General features: G+C 37.0%; 1 protein-coding gene and 1 long non-coding RNA gene across 3 annotated transcripts in view; one reads left to right on the forward strand and one right to left on the reverse strand.

Moving 5' to 3' along the window:
• Window positions 1-27,090, reverse strand: part of ROBO1 (roundabout guidance receptor 1) — a 674,462-nt gene that overhangs the window by 523,880 nt on the left and 123,492 nt on the right. The gene's annotated exons all lie outside the window — the stretch shown is intronic.
• On the forward strand, window positions 1,395-5,163 carry LOC135294967 (uncharacterized). Its single transcript, XR_010356981.1, has 3 exons — window positions 1,395-1,586; window positions 1,708-1,831; window positions 5,046-5,163. It is a non-coding gene; the product is annotated as an uncharacterized LOC135294967 (long non-coding RNA).

The following is a 27,090-nucleotide window of genomic DNA, read 5'->3' on the forward strand; positions in this document are numbered from 1 at the left end:
AAAAATTGACTATGAAAAAAGGAAGCAAATCAAGTACTACCCCTCTTTCCAGCTGCCTGCAAATTGCCATTCTCTCCACCCACCACAGGGCTCCAGCCCATTAGGGTTGATGACAATCAGCAGCCTGGGTAAGAGAAGGGAGCTTCCCATCAGTGCCATCTGTACAAGAGTGAAATGGGAAGGGTCAGCCAAACAATCTACTTGCTGGTACACTAAATAAGCACTAAGTCAGGGCAAAACTACCACTGGGTTTAGTCCAGAATTTTGTGGGCTTAGTTTAAGAGGAAATTTGCCATCTCAGAAGAAAGATACAGCTCAAAGAAACATTTAAAATAAATTTGTCTGTTCCAGCATAGTATTTTAGAAGCAGCATCATAAAAACCAGATAAAAACATTTTCCCTTGGTTTGCCTGGGGATTTCTCTGGATCTCATTTTGATCTCTGTACTTTTCCCTCACATTGGTTTATAAAAATCTCTTTGTCTATGACCTCCAGGAGTGTTTCTGCCACATCAACAAGCAAATGAGAACAACTGACCTAGATGCTAACACACTTTTACATATTATTATTATTTATTTTTATGTGTATTACTTGTTTATGAGTAGCACAAAAGTAACTCCTGTTCACACTCCACCTCCCATTTCCTTTGGAACAAAGGAATGCTGCATCTGTGCTCAGAGGATGCCAGATTGCTGCCTGTGCCTGCCTAGATTTGGCTGGCAGGCAGCCCACTGGGGTGGCACAGCAGCTGGTAGGAGTTGGGACAACCCTTCAAGTTTCTGCTTTTTTTTCCTAAAACTGCACCAGCCATTGCCAGGATGTAGCCAAAACATCTCAATTATCCTAAGTTACACATCCACAGAAGTATGGAATATCCTGAGTTGTAAGGGACACACAAGAACCCACAAATCCTGATCCAAGAATCCCAGTGTGTGCCTGAGAGTGTTGCCCAAGCCCTTCTTGAAATCTGTGAGGTTTTGTGCAGTGACCACTGCCCTTGGGAAGCCTACCTCAGTGCCCAACCATCCTCTGGGAGAAGCATCTTTTCCTAATATCCAACATAAACTTTCCCTGGTATGGCTTCCTGCTGCTTCCTTGGGTCACATCACTGATTAACAGAGAAGAGATCAGTACCTGCCCTCTGCTACCCCTCTTGAGGAAACTGTACATGACAGTGAGGTCTTCCCTCAGTAGCTACTGAGCAACATGCAGTTACTAAAAGTCAATGGAATGCTGATTCCCAAGGAATATGTACTGTTCCAAAACTGTCTTTTGTGAAATTTCTAATTTCTCTCTCTGCCATTAACAGATTGTGTGGGTCAGCAGAAACATGACATGATGGATTAGTTCTTTTCTTTCTTCCTAAAAATAGGACCACTAACTTTAATGAAGAACTAGTTTCAGTTCGAAGACAGAAAATCCAAATAAGTCATAAACAGGTGGTTACACAAGGTAGCAGAGCTGCCTGTACACCTTCTGGGCACTGAGAACCAGCTTTCGGGGGACTCTGTGGAGCTGGCTCCCAGCTGGAATCTCCAAGGCAACTGGAACCAAGGCCACATGCAAGGACACACCATAAAAACATTGTGAGCAGACATAGCTTTACAGAACCTTATTTTTATCTGATTGAACACAGCCTAAAAACTTAAAGAAAACCTTTGAAATACATTACACCTTAATTCACTAACAAGAAAACCTGGCCTCCAGGCAGCAAAAGCCAGGTGAGAGCAGCACAGAGATCTCCCAAGCAGGAGAAAAAGAAGCATCCTGTGTTCTGCCTGTCCAAGTAGACACTCTGAGTCAGCATTCACCTGACCTTCACACAGAATAGGTAATGTCCAGCAGCAGTGTTAGGGTTGAACATCAAAAGAATCTAATTTCTGATGACTGATCTGTGGACAGAGGGAGAGTTTCAAAGAACAAATAATATCAAAAGCAATATCAGCAAGCTAACTAAGATATTTAGTGTAGTGCAAAATATATTTTTTATCTTTACTGACTGATCCATGTATCTGCTGAGCTAGTATTTCAGAAAATGCTGTTAACAACAGGAGAACATCCTTGTTTCTATCAAGAGGAGCATATTTTGATTTCATGCACGTATTGATGAAGGCAAAAACATTTCTAGGAAAACAAGTTGCAAAGATTTTTATTATTTAGGCAATTTAATGCTTTTAAAGAAAGCAAACCTCTTTAAATGAAAATGTTGTCTGTAAGCTGTGCATTTTGTCAAAATGTTTTTTTTTAATTAACATTGCAAATGTTTCAGACAATTGAAAAAGGTGCCAGTAATACTGATATTGTGATAATGAAAAAACTTTGGCTGCAGAATAATGGAGATTAAAACTGAGTAGGTGCATTGTTGACAAACTGGAGGGTCAAATAGAAAGCGTTTCATTCTGGAAATAAAATAGATTCATTGAATTTTCTTGCCCATGTATAAAAATACAAGATAGAATCCAATGCTGGCAAAGTGATTTTAAAAATACATTTTTATCAATAGCCAAACAAAGTACTCAGAGCTATGTTTATTTACTATTTACAGCTTTGTAATTGTAACATGGAATTAAATATGTTTGAGTGTTTTGAATTAGCCAGAGAGCTTGTGAAGCTAAAATTGTGGAATACATTTGAAATGTGATGATGAACTCATTGCAAGGATTGCAATACACTAAATTATTTGCACTTCAAATTTACTTTTTTAATGAAAAAAAACTAACATAATGGGGAAAATAAGGCTCTTTAATTACTACTGACTAGATCATGCTAGAAACTGATATGGAATTTTTAGCAGTTTTTCCTGGTGCTTTGTGTTTTACCTTCTTAAAGAGCAATATCTATACAAGAAAGAAAAAAAAATAATGTCTTACTTTCTTTTTTTTTTTTTCCCTTCTCATTTTCCTTCCCATCACACCCACTGCTGGAGTTTTATCTGCTCTCCCCCTCATCCCTTTCATGTTCACTCCCATGCCCCATAAGACTGAATACCTCTGGCTTGTGATTTTGTTTTTCTCTCCCTACTGGATTATCAGCATAATTTGACGCACTAAAGTGACAATGAGGACAGAGAAAATATGCAAAATAAAGTCAACATGCTTCCTCATCTGCAGCCACTTGAAGACAGGTGTTGGATGAGGATGTAGCAAGAAATCTGAGCCAGACAAGCTTTGCTTGTTGGCATAGCTCCTTTTTTTTTGTTTGCTGCTTCATGATAAATTACTCTGTTTTCCTGAACTGAAGGTGGAATATTCCCTCCCTTCTTTTATCTTGTACCCATTTAGAGTTACATCATGTTTGCTTAAGGTTTTCTGCAGACTACAGGCTGTATATTTGCTCAAACATGTGTGTTTTCTTTGTGCCAAGGAATGGTGAGGAGTGTACTCTCACTGAAGGGCTCTTGCCCTCTCCCACAGAGAAAATGTTCCCCTGCTCTGGACAAGAGCATGAAAGTCTGTTATTTTTAGCATTATTAAAATAGACATCAAAACATCTTTAAGCCTTTTATAAGATAGAAATGGAAATGTAGCTTTTTCTGGTCTTTTTGCATTTCTCCATTAGTTGGAAATATACAATCATTTTTCTTTTTTACTTTTTTTTTTTTTTATGAATGTGGACAGTTATCAAGATACATATATTGAGAATTTTGATTCAAAATGGCAAAGAAATAGGGTGTGCATACTGGTGGCCAAAAAGGATTTGAGATAACTGCATGGCAAACAAAGCAGCTCTTTTTGAGATGCAAATTTCCACATTAAATGTAAAAATTGTCTGTGGTCAACTAGAAAAATATCAAAGCTATGTTGTGCCATTTCAATACACACAGTTGAACAAACTTATCCATCAGAGGTTTTACTACTGCATAAGCAATATATTCATACATGACATTCCAAATAGGAGTGTGATTTTGACTTAAAAAACAAATAATACTGTTTATCTGTGTAGAACAGGAATATGACTGGATGCTGAGAAGTTATTGTAAAAGGCATAAAGACAAGACTGGATGCTGAGTGTTACAAAATTCAGACTGAATGGGCTATTTTTTGACATCAGAACCATGAAAAAATCCATTGAGTGGTTGCAAGAATACATTCACAAAGACCTGGCTTGTAGGATAAGGACCTTCTGCAGCAGCAAAATGCAATTTTCTTAGATAACTTGCAAACACACCAAACATGAGCATTATCTCCCTGATTTTTATGTAGTAGATTTTTTTCTTTTGGTCATAAATTGCTTCAGACCAGAAAATAAAAAGGAAAAGGTTGAACATGGAAGTCTTTATAACAGAAATAAATGTCACATTTGACAGTGCAAATAGGAGCAAACACCCTGTTCTACAAACATAAAATGAGCTGTAAATTTTACCAGCCACATCTGAGAGAAAACAAAACAAAGCAACCTTTTTTTTTTTTACTTCAAACTTATACAACATATAAATAGCAGAAGACAGGATTATATCTTCCAGAAAGCAGGAAAAAACCCAAACCACTTAAAGCCTGTGGATTACAATTCAGAGGTGAACTTCTTCAGAGTTTTTGTGTGCCATAAATGCTTTCGGGTCTGTAGCTGAAGTTTTTGGAGAATAAACACTCCATGTACCAAAGGAGAAGGAAGATGGAATACTTGAGGTATGCTTGGACAAAGAAGGAGTGTGAAACATGAACAAACAATTCAAAATGTAAAAAAATACAAAGAGAAGTAGACAAAAATAATTTTCTTGTCTCTCTTTAAAATAGGAGAGAAAAATCAAGTGGAGTTACTGACATTTTAAAGATTTTGAGAATTTTTTCACCTTTTGAAAGGGAAGGACATTAATTTTTTTTTTCTGTCCCTAATTCTTCAAGTTACCACAAAGACCATGTGAAGGAAATGTGAAAGCTTGGTATCACAGAAGACATATGATGCAAAATTTCCTGATCCATCCTTCTCATGGAGATTTGTACTGTACTGTGCTGCTCACCAGGCCAACAGGATATTCTAATCCATATGTTTGTCAGAGCTATCAACAGATCTCTAGTAATAATTATGTTTTCTTTATCACCTTTCAGCTTTCCTCTGCTTTTAGAGGACAGTGCCCAGAGACTGATCAGAGATAAAACTGGACAAGGAAGATGGGGGACACCTGGAGCATCCATCATCCATATCAAACCATAACAGATACATGGCAAGAAACAGATGGATTCACTCTTAAGATTAAATTTCTCTTATTGGAAAAAAAAGGAGAATCCAAATTTGTGAGACTAGATACAAACCTTTACAATTCTGCCAGTGAAAAATGCTAGCCTAGATGATGACCAGTTAGTTTACCCTCTACAGGAGCAATTCTATTTAGAATGCAAACAATGCCATTTGTTTTGAGCCTTTCCCCATCTGTGCTACATTTTTTCACACTAAGAAATGCTGTTTTTTCACCTTCTTTTAAAGTGCTTTCCTTTTCCCTAAAATATACTTCAACATCACTTTGTTGAAGTGAAACTGGCTATGTTAAACACTAGATGGCAGAGCAAGGCTGGAGCTGAGCATCTGAAAAGGCTTGTCTTCCAGCTCGCCTGCATTTCCAGAGGTACCAGTTGAAACATCGTGTGAAAGTTGTCTGTGGTTACATAAAAATCATCTCCATAAATAATAACATTTGAATACACACACTGTTTACATTCCCTGAAAAAGAAAAGCCAGGGGTGTCACTTGGGCAGCCTCCTGGCACTTCCCTCCTGTGCCCACTTGCCTGTGGCCAGGAGCATTCATTGTCCTGGGATTTCTGCAGCACCACAGAGCTGCAAGGTCAGGTCCTGAAGCCAAATCCTCTTAAAATCTTTAGCTACATGCCTAAGCCAAAAATGACCAAGAACTCAATGTGGAATTTAGGCTGAAGTACAAGTTTACATTTTCAGGCTTGTCAAGAAATCTAACAGTAGGGCACACAGAAACAATACAAGGACATAAAACACTCAAACAAAGAAAATAACAGATAGATTAAAGCCATCTGTTCTGCAATCTCTCTTCTAAAGTTTGAAATTGTTATTCATAAACAATATGAAATTAATTAAGATTTTAACAGAAATTAAATTTACATGGCTTTCCATGTAAATCCTGAAGAGGGATGACAAGAAAGATGGAGAGAGATTTTTGACAAGAGCATGTAGTGATAGGACAAGGGGGATTGGTTTCAAAGTGAGACTATATTTAGATGGTATGAGGAGGAAACTCTTGACTGTGAGGGTGGCAAAGCACTGGAACAGGTTGCCCAGAGAAGCTGTGGATGCCTCATGCCTGAAAGTGTTCAAAGCCAGGTTGGATGGGGCTTTGAACAATGTAGTCTAATGGAAGGTGATCCTGCCCATGGAAGGCATTTGAAGCATGATGATCTTTAAGGCCCCTTCCATCACAATCTATTCTATGATTCTATGGAATTAAGAGATTAACACATAAACTAAAGAATCTTCATGCTTAAAAGAATGTGACAAACAAATGCACCTAAACAAATTAATAAAAACAAGGTGCAATTCGGTTGTGTTGCCACTGAAAACTAAGATACCATTTTGTTCACAATCAGGCTCACAGGCTCCTGTACCTCACTGTGTCTATGAGAAATCCCACTGCATCACTTCAGTGGAGCACCTCACATTTTGGGTAAGTGGGTAAAGTGGAAAAAAGACTTGGCTCTCTGAGAATTTACATCCAGCTGAACTTAAGCAGCATCACATGTGATTTTTTGCTGACAGCACGGGCAGTAGGTTGCAGATTAGACAGCAAATTTCACTGAGGCTGCACTGCAACTCTGGCTTTTATTCTTGTATGCAGGAGTCAGCTGTGGCAGCCAAAGGTTTTGCAGATAAGCAACAATGCACCCATTAAAGCCCAACATGTGTTGGGCAGCTTTACAAAACAAGCCATGTGTACACACATTATCCCCTATTGCCAGCCTTCCACACTACTTTTCTCTCCACTCCTAGAGTTATACTTCAGAAACTTCAGTCTTCTTTATTTTGGAAGAGCTCTGCTCTGGCAGCTCCTCACAAGGGGGGAATGTACACAGGAATGTACACAGAAATGTCCCAAACTAAGGCAACAAATGGTCATGGAGGGCTGCCGAGCTGCTGCTCCAGGGAAGGCAGAGCAGCTGCTCAGAGCTTGCCTGTCTCACTCGGAGCTGCCTCTGGCACTGCCACAGAAGGGATGTGCATGGGGAATGGCTTGGGCAGCAGCCATTTGTAATCAAATATGTAATTCATGCTGCATTATTTCAGGCTTGTAGTATCACATATATAGTATTTCAGGCTTCATGCTGAATGATAGGCTGAGGATTGCTGCTTTGGGAGGATGAAATTGTATCATCTCCTAACAATCACTGGACAAGCGTGTAAACCACAGATTGAAGATAGGTAAGAGGAGGGAGAAGGAGGAGATAGGGGTAGTAAGGGAGGAGAAAAACTCCCTCTATGTATGCCACTTGCTGGCTCTTTTGTTCCAGTTTTGCCTCATTTTTAAAAGGACACACTTAATTGGAATTAAGCAGGAATTTCAGGCCAAATGGAGTGAAGTAAGAATATGTCTGGCCTGCCAACTCTCCTGCCCGGTGGGCAGCTATGCCCATGGAACTGGAGCAGCAACACCTCATTTCCCAGGGGCCTGTTGTTCCCACCATTCCTCCTTCCCCAGCTCCCTCTCTGCAGCCCAAACATCTAGAAATGGGAGCAATCTCCAATATGATGAGAAAAGAACAAAAAGAAAATCAGATTACAGTACCTCAAACAATTCACAGTTGTTTTTCTTGTCCTCACAGATCCCTTGGCACTGCACAAAGGTATTTCAGCAAAAAGGATGCCATGGAAAGCTAATAGGAATTTCCTTTCATTTTTCTTCACACCTGGCCTATGCAAGCCTTTATGACTGGAGTTTGGTATTGCTCAGATTAATAAGACTGCAAGTTTCCCCTTCATATACTTTAAAATCAAAACAAGAGGTGTTTTTCCATTTCTACTGACAAATGTCAAAATGTCAAATTAAAAATACATAATGGAGCTTTATTTGTTTTTTTTCCCCCCTCTGGAATTAATTATCTGTTTATCAACTGAAATCAGTCAAGCTAGCATAGAAGTACTACAAGGGAGAGGAGACTCAAAAGCTTCATAATCAAGTAGGTTTTGGATGGCTCCATTTTGGTACCATTTTTCTGCATTCCTGTGTCTCATCTCATGTACAAAGATCTTTACATATAAACTCAGAAATCCATCTCACTGCTGTCTTTCAACCCTTTCTTTACCATCCAAGATCACTGCACAAACCCTGCAGTGAAGGTAATTTCACAGCAGCTCACATTGCTCCCATCTGTTTCAGACCTTGGGCTCTTTTTCACCCCATGAGAAAAAAACCTATTCATTCTTCACCTCAGACTCCAGCCTCTTTGAAGCAGTTGCCAGGCTTTTTACTGTATCGTGATTACTTAGTTGGCATTATAATAAAAAAAGAATACATGAATTTGTGTATATACACACACACACACACACACATATATATATATACAAAACCACACACAAACATATATATATACACACATATATTTGAAAAATAAAAAGGCTACTAGATTTTCTGTTTGAGTGTGAGCATTATATAGATGAACTGAAATATGACCCTGACCATGCATCATGAGTGCAAACTTCTGGGAGTACATTCATGATCCCAGTTTATATATATATATATATATATATATATATATATATATATACACACATATACACACATATATCTTCTAAATTCAAGAGCCTTCACAATGGGCACAATGTCCTCTTTCATTGTCAGAAATTTCAGCTTTCTAGCCTGTTTACTGGATTAAAAGTAGTAATACCAATGAAGAATTTATTCAAGCATAGGAAAACTCTTCTCTAGATATAGCAGAGGAGCCACAGAACAGCAAATGTAGTGGCAGCAGGTGACAGATTTACATTCTCTGGAGGACTTCCTTCTTCTCAAAAGCCAAAGAAGCCATTGCACTGTGTGACACAAAACAGAGATGATGCTAAACGTTTACATATCAAACATAACAAATTAGTGGACAACACTTACTCCCACTAAAAACTACTAAAGACACTGCCTTGGGCTGGAAAATCTCCTGGAGTGTTTTTGGGAGATAGGCTTTCCTTGTGCATATATTGCACATGCATTTGCTCTTGGCAATTTTAGGTTTCAGGCATCACAAGAGATGGGACTTGTGATAGCCTTTTCTACCCCCTTGTTAAACTTCAGTGTATTTTGATCAGTGAAATGTTAACCTACCTCAATTATTTCAATGATTACTATAGAATTTAGTTAAAGAAACATATTTTTATACTTGTTGATTTTAGAGAAAATACTTCATGAGTAAAATTAATGCATTATACTCTCCCTGGTTACCCACACAGTAAAGCAAAATCAGTAGCTTTTTTCTTGGCTTTCCTGCATTTTTGTGTATTTTCATTCAGATTAGGGCAAGTTCCTGAGTAAACAGAATTACTGCTGAAAGCATCACTCTAATCATGGGGAAAAACATGCCATCCTCACTAATAGTGAACATAAAAAGAAACAGCTTTTAGTTTTACTAAACTAAGTAAGACCTCTTGGACAGTAAAATAATATTTAAGCTGATTAAGCACAGCAGAATCAGTTAGTGTATGAGTTAGTTCAGGTTATTTTTATATTGCCTTATTGAACATGGAAATAATAACTTCAGCTGCAATTTACCATTGAAAGCTGATAGCTGTTTCTGACTTAAAAGAAAGAAATGATCCTGCTAGTCATTTACAGGAGCTTTGCTGCTTTATTTTCAACAGAAACACCTTGTCACTAGTAGTTACAAAAGTTGCCTACAGCCTTCAGTTTTGTAAAAAAACTCAGGCCCACTTAAACTTCTAGAACAGTCCCTACAAATCAACACAATAAAAACCAACCACCCCTGGAAAATCTTGTACATTAGAGTCTGACAAGGGGATCCAAATGGTCATTTTTCTCCTGTGAGCTCTGGATAAACAATGGCTTAAACTCACAAACAGGGCTGGGGCTGGGGCAGGCACAAAGCACCAGAACAGAATGGGGAAAAGCCAAATCTTTGCAGGCAGGGATGTGTTGCTCAGGTGGGAATGTGACAAGAGCAGCTCACATGGAGTGCTGGCACACCTGGAGTACCAGAATATGGCTCCTTCTGCAACCCCTTTGAGGGACAAATTCCCACAAATGCCCATGCACTCAGTTATTTTGAACCCTAGCAACCAAATGGGTGAAATTAGATGCACCCTGGGTTGAATAAATTCTCAGTAATGAAATTCTAAATGTTAGGTAACACTACTTCTGTGTATATTGCTGTCTAAACACAAAGGGATATGTTTTAATTTTAATGTGCAGGGGAGTCATATACATAACCCTTGTTAACAGCAGCATATATAGGGAAAATCTTCATGTACTAAGAACAGATTCTATTTTTGTTTATTGGAATAGTATTTTATCATCTGTCTCACTACAATGAATCAATAAATAAGCATCTCTGATAAAAATATGATTGTGGATGACATGTAATCACAAATTCAGCCCGTATTACAAGGGCTCATAGCTATTCTGAGATAGCATCAATTCTATTTTTTACCATCTAAACTGAGACATTATAATGGTAGGTAGGTTCATGAGCCATTGAGTCTTGGAAGAAGATCAGCTGAAAGTGGAAACCAGTTTTAGAGAATTGGAACTACTTTTAAAAATTTTTAAAAATAACCTAAACATGAAAATGTGGACTCTGCTAACATTTTTCTCACTTTGATTCAGAGCAGAGTTGGGATTCTAGGTGAAAAACATCATGTGAAGGGAGAAACAAAGTATGTTCCTTGCAAGGACATGAGGAAGAATTTTTACTGCTGAACTATTGAGCCCTGTTCCCAGACCTGGACATTGGGACCTCCAGCTCCATGTGTTTTTTTAAACAGACTGCATGAGTCTGTTCTGCTCTGAAGTACAGCCCCACCACCCACACACTCAGTAGCACCTCATTGCTTCCACAATTTCACTAAAAATCAGTGGGACTATTCAAGCACAGGTTGACCATAAATAATGGCAGTCAAAAGCAGAGACAGATGGAAAAATAACACTGCCCTTTTGCCAGTGCTGAACTGTGGTGCTGGGTGGTACATTCCCAACAGTTTGCAGGAAATTGATGGCAGAAGGCAGAGTTATCTTCAGATCTCCTGAGTCTCAGCCCAACATCTGCAGCACCACACAAACACCACCAATGCTCTGGAGGCACTCACAGCTTTGTTCTCCTGGAGAGGTCAGTGCACAGCAGCACTTCTTTCCCAACAAATGCACCAAAAAGCAATCATCTCTCTCATCGACAGATATTTCTCTCCGTCAAACTGTTTTTAATGGCTCTCCATGTATTCTGGGTTACTTATATTTTCTCTACCTCCCTAGAAAACATGTTCTTAAAAATGTGTGGTGCTATCCAACAGAGATAAGTCACAGCAGAGGTAAGGGAAAAGAATATTTTGCTTGTCCATCTCCAGAGGAGATTACAGCCACTAGCCTGGGTGATTTATTGTCTTGGATTGTAAACAGCATGCTGTAGCCTGCAGTAAAGACCCCTTGTAAAACAGCGAGGCATTCTGCTTTTACATTCTCTTACACATACTGCTGTCAGCTAGGACAAATTCACTGAAGTCAATCTTCACTGATATAAAACCACACAATAGAAAAGGGTGGAGCTCTAAATACTCTGAGTGTTGTACCAAAGAATTTTAAAAATAAAACAAAACAAAAAACTACATAAGCATAATGATAAAAAAAGTTTCATCAAATGAGAACAAGATATTCTTTCATTCCCCACTAGGAAGCAGTATAACCATGCTTCCAACAACCTGGAAATAATAACTATTCAAGTCAGACTTCTGGAATATTTAAAGAGAAGACCACAAGACAAGAAAAAGCCATTTCAGTCTGATGACTACATCAACTGCTTGTGACACTGAATGCCCCAGCAGGAAAGTAAAACCAGAGAGAATTCTGAACATGATGGAAAAGATATTTTTCTCATGATTAAATGAGATAATTTGCAATCTTTCTTGCATTCTTCCTGCACATGTTTAGCAAGCAAAAAGAAAAAAAAAACAAAAAACCAACAAACAAACCCAAAAAAACCCAACAACAATGACAAAAAACCAACCAAAATAACCCCAAAAAACCCCAAACAAAACAGCAGAAAGGCACTGCTAGTTTACTGTATTGCACCAGACAAGCTGCTGAGTTACAACTTTTGAAACTTTCTGGTATCTTTGTAGACCTTTATAAAGGTCTGAGTGGTATAGTGCATTTATAAAAACATGAAAATAAAAGAGAATATCATCCTAAAAATCTATGGAACAAAGCTTACCAGATTGGATTTGGGGCTAGATTCATTTTTTGGAGATGAAAATGGTGATAAATCATACTTTGTGATAATGAGTTTTACATCTGTCTTTAGCAAGAAAAGGAGTAGAAAATACTTCATCTCTGTCTATAGGGTCAATGAGTCAATAATTCTACTGACCCTTAAGTCCTAAAGATACCCTAATTATTTCAGTAGTAAGATGTTGTATTCTTAACTGAGATTTTATTAACACAAAAACTCTGAAGGTTTAGATTCTCTTACAATTCAAATATCACAAGAAGATTGCTTGTTGTGGTAATGGCACTTAACATTTACATCCTCTCATTCACCAGCTACTTCACAAACATCAGCTAACAGGGCAGACTTGGACGTGTTTATTTTCTTCACCTTTTAAACTAGAAACCCAATCCAGGGAAGTGATTCATTAGTCAAGAGCAATGTGTGCTAAAGCCTGCAATGTTACTTTCCCCAGCCTTTTTTGCTACCTGAAACCACTCTGTTCCACTTCTTGGTATGTATCATGTTTCAAGACATTGCTAAAGTGAATGCACTGCTTTAATTTCTAAGATATTTAGTACTTTCCAGAGAGTGTTAAATGCAGTTATCTTATGTTTTAGTCTCAATATAAAGGGTTGGTTATTTTTGAAATATTACCAAATGAAAGTGTAAGTTTGATAAATGTTTCATAATGTTCACCATTTGCAAATATGTTACTAGTTTTATGCTGATACAAATAATGCTTATCTCCCTTACATCTTTTCTAGGCAGAAAGTTTCAAAAACAACTGTTTTGTACAAAACGGTGGATTTTTTTCCAGTCCTGATTTGTACTCTCTAGAACTTCTACTCCAAGTGATACTACAAACACTTCTCAGCTCTTCTGAATCTTTCATATTTCTCTTTCTTGCACATCAAGGCATTTCCCTTGCTCTTTCTAATTTAATTCTGTCAGTTTTGAAGAGTGCTGACCAAGCCCTTGGCAAAACACCCTGTTGGTATTTATTCTAGCCTTAATGCAAAATGTCATTAAAATTCACACACACACACAGAGGATCAGCATAGACATCGCCTAAGAGAGTTTACATGACCCTCTAGACAGAAAGGTCATCACTAGAAGGCAGAATAGGTTGGACTGGGTAAACAGTGAAGGCTGTAGCAAAAATTGCTAAAACTGCAGAGTGAGGACTTCATTCTGACTTAACACTTCACAGCTCTCCCCAGGCTTTTTGGTGAGCTTGCTCTGAGTCTTTTGTGGGCAGGAGGAGGGAATAGTCCTTTCTACATTAAACCATTTTCAAATTTATGCTTCATAGTAATAATAATATACACTCTCCAAAGCAGAATACTGTGATTTCTCTCTCCATCCCAATGAACTCATTTAAGTATAAGCAACAGGATGAAAATATAGTACCATGCATCAGTACAGCCAGCAGTAAAAATGATACAGAAATGAAATATAGGCTGGCTGGCAGCATTCCAGCCTTCTTGGCTACTTATCAGCTCTCTGATGTGATGATATGCTGCATGAGATTTGCCTCCCTATCTTCCACACATAACCCTTATCTGACTGGGGCCTAAACAATGGTCTTCAGAGGAAACAGATTATGAATGCAGCAGTTTGCATTTCAAGCTAAATTCCACAATTAAGTATAATTATGTGCCATATGTTTTCATCCTTTCAATTTTATGCTGTCTTAAAAACTAAGTAAATATGTAGGCCCATCAAATAATGGGCTGTGTCACTGCCTTGATGAAGCATCTGTGGTACACTGCTGCAATTCTAAAATGAAAATACAGTCAATGTAATTATTTTAAACTAAGCTATCGGAGTTACATGGAACAGTTTTGAAAGTTTGCCCATTTTCACTTTTTACTATATTCAGGTCCCATTTCAAATCTCTTAAGTGGTTGAGGATCACAAAGAAACCAACAACATTGCTCTCTAAAGCCACTACAATTTCCCCAGAAAAAAATGAAGATACAATCTCTGCTCATATAATCACAATGAGCATTATTGACAAATATAATCTCCTTCTCTCTTATTCACCCATTCAACAACCTGAACATGAGGAAGAGCTTATTTGCTGTGCAGTGACTGAGCGCAGGAACAGGTTGTCCAGAGAGGGTATAGAGTCTCCCTCAGTGGAGATTTCCAGGAATCCTCTGGATGCAGCCCTGTGCTATGTGCTCTGGGATGGCCCTGCCTGAGCAGGGAGATGGGATCAGCTGATTCACCATGGTATCTTCCAGCTTCAATCATTCTGGGATTATGCCTCTGCAAGTTCAGATCCAAAATAATGTAATTTCATTTAAAATTTAAAAATCAAAAGATATTATAGAAATGCTTTAATGCTTTTGTTTAATTTCTTTATTTAGACTTGGTTTTGGGATGATTTTCAAGTATTTCCACAATTAGAAAGAAACATGAGTTCAATTAATCCATTGTCAAATACTTCAGGAAATTATGATGTTTTCTCCTTTAAAATAACAAAATTTTTAGTACCATGCAGACACTACAATGCTAACCCACTGAAACACTAAAATTTGGAAAGCTGATTTATTTACAGAAACCAAGTCTCCAAGACTGAAAATAAAGTATTTTAAAAGAGAATGATTCTAATAGAGCAGACATATAAGCAATTAACTTCTTTGAAGTGAAGAAAAGAAATTGTCCTGTCTTTATATACTTAATCTATTTTCTATATAAACTATGTAACTATGTAGTTTTAATGGAACATGAGAAAATAACAACCCTATACATGCTCAATGTTGCCCTATTTCCCATAGAATAACTATTAAGACCTGTCCTTTTTTGACTTTTAAGAATTGTGCAAAAAATGGACTCACAATGGAAATGCTACAGCAACCAGAATGACCCTACAGCATCATGGCCTGACCTGGTCTGATGCACTTCCTCACCAAAAAATAAATTAAAAAACCAATTCTAATATTTTTATCTGGTACTTTAAATAGCACATTTAGGTCCAGCGTTAAAATTAAAAAAATATTCAGAGAAATGTTTCATCATAATCAAGATAGTTGAAGACTTTGCTAATTAACCATTAAGGGCTCTCAGTGATTAGTGGAGGTTTTTTTCCCCCAAATATAATTTTTCACAGAATTGACAATTACATACTTACTATTAGCTGTTGCATTTTACTAACAATTAATGTTCACTACAGTAGTTTGTGTACACAGTAACCTTAATATGTGTTCCTACCAATGGAATAAGACTGCAGAACAAACCAACAATGCTCCATTTTCTAAATCAGCAATGAAAGACAAAAAATGCAGATTTAAAGACACTTGGAAATCTTTCTTCTATAGTGTATATAGGTCCTGGAGCACTGTTTTTTTGGGTATTAAACATTCACTTTAGAACTAATATTCTAGGAAAGAAAACAACAAGCCATGAAGACAAATTCTCAATAGTGACCTTGCAGTCCTGCAACAGTTAACACTCTTGGTACAGGTCAGCACCAGTAAAATAGAATTTTAAATTAAGACTGAAGAAATGTACCACAAGTATGGGGCAAAAATAATTTTTCATTCCTACTTCCTGCATTGTAGCAGCCAGAAAATACAGATGAGAAAAGCTCTTTTTCAGAGTTTGAATAACTAATACTCTTGATCTATTGGAATGTCCAACTGCTACATCTAATTACCTCACTAATTGTTGACCTCTACTCCAATAATAAGCTTCACAATCTGCTTTGAACATTTTATTATGGAATAGACTAAATCAAGATTATTATTATTATTATTATTATTGAATTTTTGAAGCACTGCACTTCCATTAAGCTAATATGCTTCTGTTGAATTTTTACAGTTAGCCCAAAATGCTGCACTTATTTTATAAAGATGATACATCTCACTCATAATTTTGCAAGAGATTCTAAAATGAAACAAAGCTCAAGAGTGAACCTTCTAAATACATTATAAATGTTCGTTTTCTGATCTTGCACAAGCTGTTCCATCAAAAAAGTAGTCAAGATATCATGTGTGTGGAGAAAATGGGCAAGAGTAAATCAAAGAGGTAAAAGACATGAGAAAAAATTTATCAGTCACAGGAGAATGAATCAAGCAGAGTGAGTCAAGGCAAATTTGGGGCTCAGCCAGGAATCAACAGACTCCTGTAGCAGGCATGCAGCTGTATACCTAGTATGCAAAAATAAAAACTAGGATTTTATGAAATCATATGTTTTCATATAATGCAAATGATTAGCAGAGTGCAACAGACCTGTTGACTTTCTCAGCATTTTCAGACACTACACCCCACAGCTGTCTTTAGAGGGATGTATATCTCCCTCCTACTCTTACTCTAGTAGAGAGTCCGTGCTATCCTGAAATAAGAACATGCCTGGTGGCCAGCAGCGGAGTTCAAGAAGCATTTGGTGGCTCAGAGCCCAAACTGAGAGCTCACAGTCAGCCTGGTCTCACTGATAATACTAAGCCTCCACCCAGTAGCATAAATCTTTAAATAGCTTAAACTCTCTTCACATTGATCACTGACAAGGTATTTAACTAGTTTTGTCCAGGGAAACATTCACTACCCATGATTTCTTTACACTATAAAGAAGAAAATAAATGATAATATGCAAACACATAAATTTATGATTAGCTGGCACAAGTTTCTCTAATTACTTGCACACAGGTTATGTCAGCTTCTGTACCACCTCGTTTGTTTGCTTGTTTACAGATAAAGGCCATAAAGCCTTCACTTTCTGCTCTCCTTCATTATTTCTTTCTCAGGTACTAAAAGCAATCTGAGCTGCCAGGGCAAAGATTGTGTACAGTAAAATGGAAATTAAACTCTGTGGTCTTGGCTGGGCTATGAAGTGATGCACATAAGAATCAGAAAGCAGAACAAGGTATCATGAGATGTGCACAATGACAGTTTGCTGCTTTTACAGCACTGTATGGATCAGCCAGGGAGGATTTTGCACAGAACATTGTGCTGAAGATCCCTCTTGGTTTTTCCTCCCTCTGTTCTCACTGGCAATGGAACAAAATACTGCAGGTGGCTTGGGCTCCATCTGGATCCAGTGCTTAGCATTATTGTGCTACAGTAGAAAACCACTGTGAGTCCACATCTTGGGACTACAGATCAAAGGCAGTGTACAGCACAAATAGAAATCTTACAGGAAAGAGCAACAAAATTGATGAGAGACAGGCAGCAGAGTTTGCATGAGGAGGGATAAGGTAGCCTAAGATTTTTCATGTGGTTTTGATTCTGAGACTTGACCATTTGATGCTGTTGATTTATTTTGAAATAATTTCTTGCATATTTTCCTTTTAATGCCTTTCAACTTTTATTTCCTAATAACCAGCAAAATTAAACTCTTTTTCATAAACTCATTTCATTGCTTAAATTACAGCCCTCCTTTCCACAAAATGTTGGGAACACCAAAACCAAAAATTGTGACTGCAATTCCGTGCAATGGAAGACAGTTCTGAGGAGATGAACATGGGCTTTACATTGGTGGCACTCTTGATAGGATGTGGGAAGGGATTGCCCACTCCTGATGCAATGAAAGCTGAGCTGCCCTCAACACAGAAGGGTCTGGGAGGCAGCTTTTAGGCTACATCAGCTGATGAGGTGGAGGTTGACAAAGGAGCCCAACACAGAACACAGAAGTGAACAGCTAGCAGAACCTAGAAGAGAGCAAAGGGCTTGTGATAGTTTGAACCCTTGTTCTCCTTCCTAGCTGCTGGGAACTCCCAGCCATTTTCCTGGGATCTATATTAGCTGTGCATTTCAATTGTGAAGTCTACTTATATTTGATTACTAATACTACTGCAGCACTGTGCTAAATCAAAATCCCAAGCCACACCAGGAAATGCTAAATAAGTAAATATGATATTGAATATCAAACCCTTCATGTGGGAAAATAAAATAAAAAAGGTGGTTAGAGAGAAGTGGACTCTTGACATTAATGCTATCCAGTGTGTGTGATCACTTAGTGTAAGTAAAAGCCTTTAAGGACTATTAAACACCATTATTCAGTACAATCATCCACCTGAGATTGTCTGATCTGCATGTGAGGGAAATAACATTTTGCGAGTTGTTCTTCTCTAAGGTGCTGGTCATAAAAATCCAAAGTTGGCCCTTTAGCTTGATCTCATACATTGTATGGGATAATTCAGAAGCTCTAAAATAAGTCTCTCTGTTTATTTAGTGTGCTTGTTTATTGGGGGTGAAGGGGGTCGACAGCAAAATCTGGTCACTTGTTCTCAATTTTCATCTCCTGCATCTAAGTTTTTGTTATGATCCAACACAACACTTACAGCTTGCATCCCATGACTATTCAATATTTTGGTTGTGTTGTGAGAGATCTCTTCAAAGTCTTGGTGGAGTCTAAACAAAATGTCAGTTATGATCTTCTTAATATTCTCATTTATTAATGTGTTTGTAAAGACTCAACAGATCAAGAAGGGAGAGTTGCTCTTTTTCACACAACTTTTTCTGCTGAGGATTGTCATGTAGCTGTTTCCCAGGTGTTCCCTCGCACTGAGTCGAGGCTGACATACATGGTTTGCAGGCCTGCAGCCCCTTGGTTCAAATTCAGACATCTTTACAATGTGGGTGCAATATCTGTCACTCATCATTCCTATGAATAAGAAAAACTCACATATTTTTGTTCATTTTATACTCCACTTTTTTTTTTAGCAGATTTGATTTTGTCCTATTTAATTTCTTTTGAAGTGTAAATAGTCCCAGAGGCTCTCCAAATTCTCAGTTATTATTGCCAGAAAAGGGAGATATTTCTTCACACCCATGTGTCAGCAAGTCATTTAGCTGCTTACCACTTTCTCTTGCTTCCATGATTTCCATTTCTACATAATCAACACATTTCTTACTTACACGTCACAGAAAGGTTTCCATACAAATTCTTGGTGTTCTTTTGAATACATTTTTCTAATGTGTTTAAATGAACCTCAATTAGTCCTAAATGACAACATTAGGAATCTACTTTCTACTATCTTATAGCAGTTGCCTAAACTGGCTTCACCACTGGCGCATACACTGATACAACAATTCCACCTAAAAGGAGTTTATTTATTATTGTGGCAGAGAAGTTTTATATTATTACTGCTAAAGACATAGGTAAATGTCAAACACTCTCTCTGACGTAAGAATAACTATACTTCTGATCAAAAATGGAATTTAAAATTATTAAAAAAGAAACCACTTAAAGTTTAAACTAGACAGAAAACAAATGAAATTCTACCTTATTTTCTGACAGTTAATAAATCAACTTTAAACAAATTAGTGCATGTGCTCGGAACAGGTCTGTTTGAAAAATAATCTTCAGAGCTCATGGGAAGTGATGCTTTAGTGAACAAACTTAATTTCCCTGTTTTCACAAAGAAGAATGAAACTAAATACTTCCTGCATATATCTCAGGACTCACACCTTCAAGTTAAATCCTTCCATAATCAACAAGCAGAACGTTTGACAAATTACATTTTCCAGTTCTTCTTCTTTTTTTTTTTTTAATCACTCATCACCCTGCAATTCATTGTGCTAAAATCTTTGATCCCTAGCATTGAGCAGACATGAATTTCCTAAATTACTAAAACTTATGGGTAAGTGTTTCCTTTTAGGGCTGTATGTAAATGCAATGTTAAATTTTATTTTTGTAATCTCTTTAATCAGAAACAAGGGAATTAGCCAGCTGTTTGGAACTCATGTTAAGATCTAATTAAGCATCTGATTGGATTTCTGTGCATATCAAACAGCAAAGTCTGGTATTTGCACACAAGACCGATTGCTTTCATTAAAATAAAAATCCCACCAAATGACAACAGAAAGGGTTTACTCCAATGGTGGGTCTCAGAGATATCTCTCCATGAGAAAGCACACATTGGAATGGCAAAAAAACTTGCTTTATGTGTCAATCACACCAACAGGATCCCTTACTGAGTGACACCTAGCTTTCCCCTACATCTGTACAGCATGCTCCTGCAATACGCCAAGGAATTGCCTGTCTTGAAGGCTTCACACAGGAAAAAAAATTCCCACAAATTGTCAATTACTTCAGTGTGGAAAAAAGCTTTACTGCCACCTGTGCATGTTTTATTTTTATTTATTTGGTGAGGAATGATTTTTGGTTCTTAATTGTTAGTGAAAGATCTATTTAAGGGTATTACTGCTGAGGTTTATGCATTTATACAACAAATTGCCAGGACTATCATATCTGGTAAAGCAAAAATCAAGTTTTCCCCTTCTCATGTAATAATGTCCAGAGATGATTGCTAAAAAAGATAAAAATGTATCCTGTTCTTTAATGCTAACAGATAAGTACAATAGTGAGCTAAATTTCAAACAGTTTTATGGTGTAGGATGAAGCCTGGTAAAGAAATTATTGGAGAAAACTTCTTTAAGCAGTTTTACCTCAAGAAAATCAGAAGCATCTCCTTGACTATTACAATCAAATCTGATTTGGGGCATAGTACCCAAATTCCCTATGTGCTAGCTAGGAACAAATCAGAGGCAGGAAGGAGTGCCATTAAAGTAGGGTGCTTAATCTCCCTTTGTTCTCCACAGTTTCCAAGAGTGGATTAAGGTCAAACCACTGAGATCAGTTTACAAATCCAAAGGATTGTACAGAGTTTGCCAAAGAGTGCCCAAAGTGATTCTCACTTGAAAATAACTGTTCAGTTCGTAACAGAAAATTCTACCTGGTCTAGTTATTATAAAAGAGGCATTTATTCCTAGAAAGACTTACACTCAAATTATTACATATTATCACAATGTTGATAGGTTTGAACTTCAAATTTTTGAGTAACTATTATTGTTTATACCAAATATCTACATAGTTACTAGAAGGTATTATGGATGAAAGAAAGAGTTTCTTCTACAAAACAAGCAGCCCATATATAAGGTCCAACAAAAAATATTTTACCCACTCCAAACACACTGAGTATTCTCCACCATAAAGCACTAAGAGCAAAAATATTTCCTAGGGAAAAAAAAGACTTGAGATAGAATATTTGGGTTTTTTACAAAGTACCCCAAGCAAACACAACCTCTTCTAGAACAGATGACGCTGGAATTGGATGAATGTGGAGAAACTAGATACCCTTATGTCTACCAATGTACATATAAAAGTACATTAGACACATGCACACTTTTTTTTAATACCTGAAACTATTTTTTCAATACTGGTTTTGTTGAAAATCCAAAGCATAATATCAACATGGTTGTCTAAAAGGATGTCTGCCACTATGAAGGCTCTTCCTCTCTTAGCACATCCAGCCATGTGAAACTGAATTCTACTAATAATGTTGCAAAGAAGCTATGAGTTAATATGTGGTTATTAGTCTAGGAGTTCTTTGTGTAAATAAGAGAATATAATTTCTATCTGTTCTGTTTTCTCTTTCAAGTTCACTTCTTCCTGGGGCATAGTGATCATGAAATTATAGAGTTCTTGCTATTTGGTGAAACAAGGAGGGACATCAATAAGACTTTTACATTGGACTTCTGGAGGGCAGACTTTGGCCTGTTTATGATACTTATTTGGAGAGTTTCTTGGGAAGCAGCCCTTAAAAACAAAGGAGTCCAGGAAAGGTGGGCATGCTTCCAAATAGAGATCCTGAGGGAGCAGGAACAGACTGTGTGCCAAAAGATGAGACAGACATCCAGCCTGGATAGGCAACTAGGTTTTGGAGGAATTTAGGAATAAAAACCGGATGTATCATATTTGCAAGGAGGGTCAAGTCTCAGAAAGCATTTAAGGAAGTTGTTAGGACATGTAGGAAAACAATTAGAGAGGCTAAAGCTTCGTTAGAACTTAATTCGGCAGTTTTGTAAAGGACAATAAAAATTTTTTTACAAATATATTAATAGTAAAAGGAAGGGTAAGGCCAGACTTTGTTCTCTACTGGATATGGGAGGGAACTCAGTACCTGCAGATGAGGAGGAGAAGACTTTATGCCTTCTTTGCCTCAGTCTTCAGTGGAGAAGCAGCTTGTCCTCAGGACAACTGCTCTCTTAAGTTGGTAGATGGTATCAGAATGGTCCCCCTGTTTTCCAGGAGGAGGCAGTCAGAGAACTGCTGAGCTGCTGGGATATTCATAAATCCATGCCACCCCAGGGTGATGAGGGACCCGGCAGATGAGCTTGGGAAGCCACTCTCCATCATTTCCCAACAGCCCTGGCTCACTGGTGAGGTTCCAGAGGACTGGAAGCTGGGCAATGTGATGCCCATTCACAACAAGGGTGGGAAGGAGGATCCTGGTAATTATAGGCCAGCTAGCCCGACCTCAGTACCTGGTAACATAATGGAAGAATTAATACTGAATGTGAACATGCAGCACTTACAGAGAGAAATCAGAAAAGACAACATTCACCTGGGATCTCTGATATTTTCATAGCCTATGGTTGGACTCAATTGCCTTAAAGATCTTTTACAACCTAAATGATTCTATGTTTCTAATTATTACTGAACAAAAAGTCCACACATATTTCCTGAATTCTCAATTCAGAGAAAAGTTCCTTTTCCTAGTTGTTATCAATATTTGTCCATAAATAGTTTTTCCCAAGCCAAAACAAAACACAAGAGGTGCTATCTTTCTCAAAATACTTTAAAACTTAGTTTAAACATTTGTCCACAGATGAGTATAATATTTGCTAGTGTATCTGAAATCTATTCCTCTTTCCATGGTTGGCTGGCTGGAGACTAAACTGTCTTAATACTCACAGGTATTAAGAGTAGAGCTTTTAATTCAATTTAATTTTAAATGGAGTTGATTTTATTTCTAAGTGTAGGAGACCACATGTCCCTATGCAATGGCATCATAGGCATTTCAGTCACACCTCACCTTGGAGACTCAAGTACTTGTTGCCTTGGCAACACCATGCTCAATGTGTTTCATTTTGCCTTTCTTTTGTGAGTATGAACTTAAAAATGGAGGAGAAAGTAATAAAACACACCTTTTTCTAACCAAAATCCTATTAAAGTAAATTTTAATAATAATAATATTATCACCATAGGAGTGATCACTTCATAGGCAAACCATGAAAACCATATATGTCATAGAAAAAAGACAACCTGTTCTCTCAGAACTGAACTCAGGTATTCAGTCTTTCGGTTCTTTGTCAGCACCAGATGCTGTTTCCTTCAGAACATAAGAATGAAAAATATTTTTTCCCCTTTGACATGCTATTAATTTTATAATATTTTTATAACTCTCTACACACATGAATATTGTATTTTTATAAATATGAAAATAATTTCCTAATATTTCAGATTTTGCAGATTATGTCAGTACCTTCAGTGAGATCACTGACAACCTTCAGAACCCTGCAGCATCTTTGCTGCTCTGACAGCACCATTTAGCAATGGGTAGGCCAAAGGCATTGTATATCTGCACAAAAGGATGCACATACTCTTCTCCATTGCTCACACTGAGTTTTACACACCCGTGTAACACCTGCATTCACAGCTGCAAGTGAACACAAGGAGATCAGAGCTCTTAATTGTTCAGCAGGTACAAAAATTAGCTCCAAGTGGAAGACACAAAGAAGACACTTCTGATCTAATCCTCTCAGCATCTCAGTTCCTCATTTATAAATCAGGATAATGTCTCTCTTTTACCTTGTTGGAGTCATCTGAATATAATTCAGTGGTATTTCTAAATCAGTCCAGATGCTTTTGGAATGAGAAAACTGGGAGAGACCATTATAAAATTAATTTCTGTCTTCAAAGTTAAGCAGTGAATTCAGCCTGTATCCATAAAATCATTAATATTTTGTTCTACCAGTACTTTTAATCACCCTTCAAATTTGCCACATTTCTGTCTTTTAGAATAGCTACTGGTTTATATGAGCATTTCAGAAAGAGTAGCTGCTGACATGGTCTGGCACACAGATTTTATGAGTGTGCAGTTGGGATTGTCACTCATGGGTAGCTATGTCAAAAAATAATTGTATAGATGGGCCTGAACAAATGCAAGCAAAGTGTTTCTGTTGTATTGCTATGTGTTTTCTATGTAATGAACAGAACACTATTTGAATGAACTATTTGACAAGGACCTAAGAGGTTTCAGTTTTAACTGTTACACTCATCTCACTATATGCTGTACAGTTTATATATAAACTATATATACTATACACTATAATTTTGTTTTGCAATAGGCACACAATGTTTACTTGAGTCTACTTGACTTGGCCTGGCTGGAAGAAAAGGACCTAAGTGAAAAAGGGTTTTTCCTCTATTTAAAATGCAGAAGAGATAGTGCTATGACCTTATTTTTAAATATAATTAATGTTTTATTTGGAGACACTTCCAGGCTGCAGTGTTTCCCAGATACCACTATTGTGAATGCTGTGTATGCTCTGTTGGAAACTGAGATCCTATTTTAACATTCAAGATATTATCCAATTCACATAATCTTTATTTAAAATAATGATTAATTACTCCTTTCCTCTTAAAGTACCATATTTTTCCCTATTTCCTCTTCCTTGGTTTTATCTTAACAGTTACAGAAGCCATATTAATCTTAATACAAACTTAACAAAGTCATGGTGATATCTAATGCTCCTGCCTCTTTTCTTTTTGGGGACAGCACCTCTATTGGTCTTTGAAAATGTTCTTAGGCTTTTTCCCAAGATTAACACCCTGCTTGCCACCATTTTCTCTGTCCCTTTCCCAGAGTCAGGTGCACACATCTGTACAAATAAAGAAAAGAACACTTCTAGCATAAAGCAAGCAGAACGAATAAGCTTTTTTGAAAAGATGTGTTATGTTTTAGCTCTACAAGGTTATATATATATTTAACCAACTGGATCAAACTTAAGTTCCTATAATAATAACTGTATACCCAGCAATAAATAAAGCATTTTAACTGTGAACCAGACCAACCATTTATATCCTCATCCTAAACCAGTAGGAACTGACACAAAAAGAAGCTCTAAGGTTTTATACACTATATTAAACTTGCTGGTAGTTTCTGCCTATGTAGCCAACAACAGCTTTCTTCCATAAGCAAACTGAACATGGAATATCTTTAATGTTGACTTATGGGGACAGACAGTTAAATATCCTGTTATTTGGGTTTGACCATATACCCTTAAATGCATAAAATATGATGAAGATAGAAGATACAGAACAGCACATTTTCCAGAAAGCATCCCACTGAAACATTTCATCTCTGCTATTAAAGGCATGATACAAGTGTCATAAAAAAGTTGCTCATCCATTTATGCTGTCACTAAATTGATTAATGATGAAGAGGAGGTGAACAGTTCAGCAGAGTTAAGCCTGAATCTAATACATACCAAGGCACAAGCATTTGCTGAACAAAAACAATCTTGCTTTTATTAGTTGGGTTCAGATTTGATGGGATGAACCATTCACCCAGACACAGTCATAACTCAAGAGAGCTATAAGCAACAATAAAGTGTCTCTTCTACTTTGGCATTTTATGTCCAAATGTAAAGACATAACATGGGTCAAATCCTACCCTTTATAATTAAAATGCTTGAAAATATATTATCAAAAATGTTATTAAATTAATATACTCTCATCTGAATAGAAGTATTTGCCTACCATAATGCTGCACTGTTTTCCCATTCAACTGTCTTAGGAAAAGAAGTAATGAAAATAAAGAGGTTTTTTTCAAGATTAGCAACGAAACAGGGAGTATTCATAGCTACAAGTAGGCTATGAACAAGCTGTATAATTAAATTTCACAATACCCTTAAGTTCCTCTGCCCATGGAGCACTGGACCAATGAGTTTGCCTCCTCACATATTTTTGGGTGTGAAGAAACGTGTAAGAGGGAAATCTGCCCGCTTTTTTCCTCATTTCTCTCTCTCTCACTGAAGCACATGAAATATGCAGAATCTAACAAATGAATGTTTAAAGGGCATTGAAAGGACAATTTAGAAGCGTATTTTCAGTTCCTAAAATGATGTTTTTAATCACTCGTCATTAAGTAGAGTTATCACATTAATCTGTAGTAGTGTGAACCAGCAAGGATATGGACCACGGCCAAGTACACTGGCAGAGGAATTAAAGAGCCAATGAAAATTTATAAGGAATATGTTTCACAGAAAACAACTGAACTACATTGTATGATCAAAGCCAACAGAAGTAAAATCTGACAATTGAATTGTTTCAATATTCTAGAATACTGAAAATCTTCAACTCAAAAAGTATGAAATAAAGAAAATATTTGTCAAGGTATATTCAAAGTATATTATCACAAACTTGTTAATAAATTTTCTGTTGTTAGTGATTTTACATGTACCATAAATTAAGAATTATTAATAATTTGTAATAATTAATAATTAAAGCCATTAATAATTTATTAGCTTATTGGGAGAGGATCAATGCCTATTATGATCTGTTTGAAGCAGCAGTAATTGTCAGGATGCTCTTGTCTCCTAAGACTAGCAAATTGTATTCATTTCCTTATGTGATTATAATTATTTGTTCAAGGGCAGTTATTGTAGTTCTTAACTGGAATCATTGTGATAGATACTATATAAGCTCAAATATACCTCATATGATCCTTGCCTGAAAACTTTGACATTCCAACTGAAAGGAACAATAGAAAGATTATAAAACAAACACGGAAAAATGAGGCCAGAATTCAATAACAAATCTTTTTGCTTGTAAAAACAACCATATAAAAAATATATTCTCTACCCTTTCATGTATTCTGTTTTCAAATGCAAGCTTCTATTTGATCTGCTTTTCC

The sequence above is a fragment of the Passer domesticus genome, chromosome 2, assembly GCF_036417665.1.
Source record: "Passer domesticus isolate bPasDom1 chromosome 2, bPasDom1.hap1, whole genome shotgun sequence".
Lineage (NCBI taxonomy): Eukaryota > Metazoa > Chordata > Aves > Passeriformes > Passeridae > Passer > Passer domesticus.